This window comes from Miscanthus floridulus, unplaced genomic scaffold (genome assembly GCF_019320115.1).
Source record: "Miscanthus floridulus cultivar M001 unplaced genomic scaffold, ASM1932011v1 os_2023, whole genome shotgun sequence".
NCBI lineage: Eukaryota > Viridiplantae > Streptophyta > Magnoliopsida > Poales > Poaceae > Miscanthus > Miscanthus floridulus.
This window is the reverse complement of record NW_027098054.1, coordinates 20001-23671: the sequence shown is the minus strand read 5'-3', so window position 1 is coordinate 23671 and position 3671 is coordinate 20001.

Genomic DNA, 3671 nt, shown 5'->3' with positions numbered 1-3671 from the left:
AGCCGTTTGATGTTTATTGTGATGCTTCAGGTATTGGTATTGGATGTGTGTTGATGCAAGAAGGCCGAGTCATTGCTTATGCATCCCGGCAACTTAAGCAACATGAAGAACACTATCCGACTCATGACTTGGAGTTAGCAGCTGTGGTTCATGCTCTGAAGATTTGGCGACATTACCTGCTTGGTAATACATGTCATATGTATACAGACCACAAAAGCTTAAAGTATATCTTCACTCAGTCAGAGTTGAACATGCGACAAAGAAGATGGTTAGAACTAATTAAGGATTATGATTTGGAAGTACATTATCACCCTAGTAAAGCAAATGTAGTTGTAGATGCTCTCAGTCGCAAAAGTTATTGCAATTGTCTGATAGTGAGAACAATGGGTTTGAATTTATGTCAAGAAATGGAAAAGTTGAATGTAGAAGTAATTCAACAAGGAAGTTTGACCAACATAATTGTTGAAGCCACTATTCAAGATCAAGTTATTGCTGCTCAGAAGGAAAACAAGGGTATAGCCCATATCAAAGAAAGAGTCAAGAATGGAAAAGTGGAATGCTTTAGCATTGACAATGAAGATGTGTTGTGGTTCAAGGATCGCCTGGTGGTACCAAAAGTTCCTGAGTTGCGGCAGTCAATTCTAGATGAGGCACATGCTACTAGGTTATTAATCCATCTGGGAAGTAACAAGATGTACCATGACTTGAAGCAAAGATTCTGGTGGACTAAAATGAAAATAGAGATTGCTAGATATATAGCAAAGTGTGATACTTGTCAAAAGGTGAAAGCTATACATTTGAGGTCTGCTGGTGAGTTACAACCATTACCTATTCCATCTTGGAAGTGGGAGGACATAAGTATGGACTTTATTGTTGGTCTACCTAGGACATCAAAGGGATTTGACTCAGTATGGGTTATTGTAGATCGACTCACTAAGTCAGTGCATTTTCTTCCAGTCAAGACCATATATCCTATGATCCAATATGCCAAAATGTACTTAGCAAGAATCATGAGTTTGCATGGTGTACCAAAGACCATAGTGTTAGATAGGGGTACAAAGTTTGTCTCCAATTTTTGGAAACAATTGCATTCTTCATTGGGTACCAAACTTCTGTACAGTATAGCTTATCATCCGTAGACTGATGGACAGACTGAAAGAGTTAATCAAGTACTTGAAGATATGTTAAGGTGTTGTGTCCTTAACTATTCCAATAAGTGGGATGAATGCTTACCTTTGGTCGAATTCTCATACAACAATAGTTATCAGGAAAGCATTAGAATGGCTCCATTTGAAGCACTCTATGGTCGTAGATGCAGAACATCATTGAGTTGGTCTGAGCCTGGAGAAAGAAGATTCTTTGGAGTTGACCTTGTGAAAGAAATAGAAGACAAGGTTAGGCAAATACAGAGTAATTTGAAGATAGCTCAATCTCAACAAAAGAGTTCTGCAGATAAAAGACGGAGACCATTGGTATTTAACAAAGGAGATTTGTATATCTGAAAGTATCACCAATGAAGGGAGTTACCCATTTTGGTGTTAAAGGAAAGTTGGCACCCCAATACATTGGACCATATCAAATTTTGGAGAGGTATGGAAAAGTAGCATATCGCTTGAAATTACCTGAACATCTTGCAGCTGTACATGATGTGTTCCATGTTTCTCAATTGAAAAAGTGTCTCCGAGCGCCTGAACAGAATGTTGAAGTTGAAGGAGTGGAACTAGAACCGGATTTAACTTATTCCGAATATCCTATCTGAGTGTTAGATCGGAAAGATCATGTTACTCAAAGACAAACAATCAAGTTCTATAAAATACAATGGAATCAACATTCAAAAGAGGAAGCTACATCGGAATCAGAAGATTACTTGTTAGAAAAGTTTCCCAAATTTTTAGCGTCAATATAAAATTGAGTAATGTTAGTTGAGCTCGGTTACTATAGGTTGTGTTTTGTAAAGGAACCTCAGCTATTTTATAGGCAAGTTTTGGATATTTTTGGACTGACACATTTCCTTTTCCATTACTTACCCTATGGCTTTGAATCTCGGGGCAAGATTTCTTTTAGGGGGAAGGATTGTAACACCTTGGGTGTTTAAATATTAAAAACATGGCATGTCATCATATGCATTGCAAGGCATTTGGTCATATTGCAAACTTTGATATGCATTCACTAAAACAAGTTTACATTTGTGTTATGAGTGTTGAATTGTATTGTTTGACTCAATTTCAAAAATTGGTTGGATTTGAATTTTTTCGAGAAAACCCCGCTTTTCAACATTTAAATCCAACCCTGAAAATCCATTTCAAAATCTAAGCATATTTTGGGGTTGAGCCTTAAAGCAAAAGTGTAGAGCTTGACTAGTTAAGCAAAGTTTATCTTTGGAGTTTTTCAAGTTGTTCGGAAAAACTAGGAGTAATTTAAAAAGGCGTAATTCGTTAATTTTCCCCTTTTAAATTCAAAAGTTCATTTCAAAAACTAGACCGAATTAGAAGATGGTTATAAAGGCAAAGTTGTAGAACTTTTGATTTTGAACAACTTTTGTTTTTGGAGATTTTTGAGTTGTTATGAAAATTTGGGAGTAATTTGTGAATTTTGGTGAATGGCAAACTTGTAAATACTGTGAACAGTGTTCACCGCCGAAGCTACACCGCCGGCGACCTTCTTCGGCGTTCCAAGCGCGTCGTGGCCATCCTTGGTGTCGTGCTGGCATGGAAACGGCTCCGTCGTGGCTTCCTTGAGCTTCTGAGTCACGTTATAAGAACCGAGACACCGTCGTCGTCGTTTTTCTTCCTTCTCTGTTTTCCAGTCACCACCGCCGCAGCTCCATCGAGCTCTCGCCGTCGACCTAGCATCGTTGCTGTCTTGGCAAAGCATGCTTCAGCTCCGCCATATCCTTGCGCATCCAGCCGACCCACCAATTTAGCTAGTCTTAGTCAGGAACTTGAGTTGCATCGTCTTCTTCCTCGCGGCCGGCAACTCCTCCGCCGAGCATGATTCGCCGCGGCCAGAGCTCCACGGTGCATCTCCGCCCCTGGTTTTGGCTGATTCTGTTTCGTCTCAATGTTGTAGTACTTAATCCATAGCTGGTTGCTCATTTTGACCACTGCAGTCGCCGGTACACCATCACCGACGACGATCAGCTCCGCCGTGCTTGCTCGGAACATCGACCCACCTCTCCGTTGCTCCTTCGGCTTTGTGCTTTACTCAGTTGTGTTTAGGGTAAGCTGCTGGTGCTTCCTCGACCTTTAGTTTAACCGCTACCAGCCTATAGCCGCCGGCGTAGCGCTGCAGTGCCACCGCGTCCACCATGGTCGGCGTAGTGCTCGGTTCGGCCCGCAATTGGTCGCGTTAGTGCCATAGATCGATGCGCTGTAACATAGTGATCATGTTAGTACTCTTGCCGACACCGTTGGACTCACCGTCGGCGAGAAAATCGCTGGTCAACGCCATCGCCATCGTGGTCAGCGCACGAGGTTAGGGATGACAGGTGGGGTCGGGTTGTCAGTGACTCAACGTTCAAATGGATTTTTCTATTTTCAGATTTGAATGAATAGTGTCTATTTTTGTTATTTTTGTGTAGATTTATTTAGAGCTCCAAAAAATTATGAAATTTTTTGTGTGACCTCTCTGTGATGTATAGTATTTAATAAAAATATGAAATAATGTTTTTT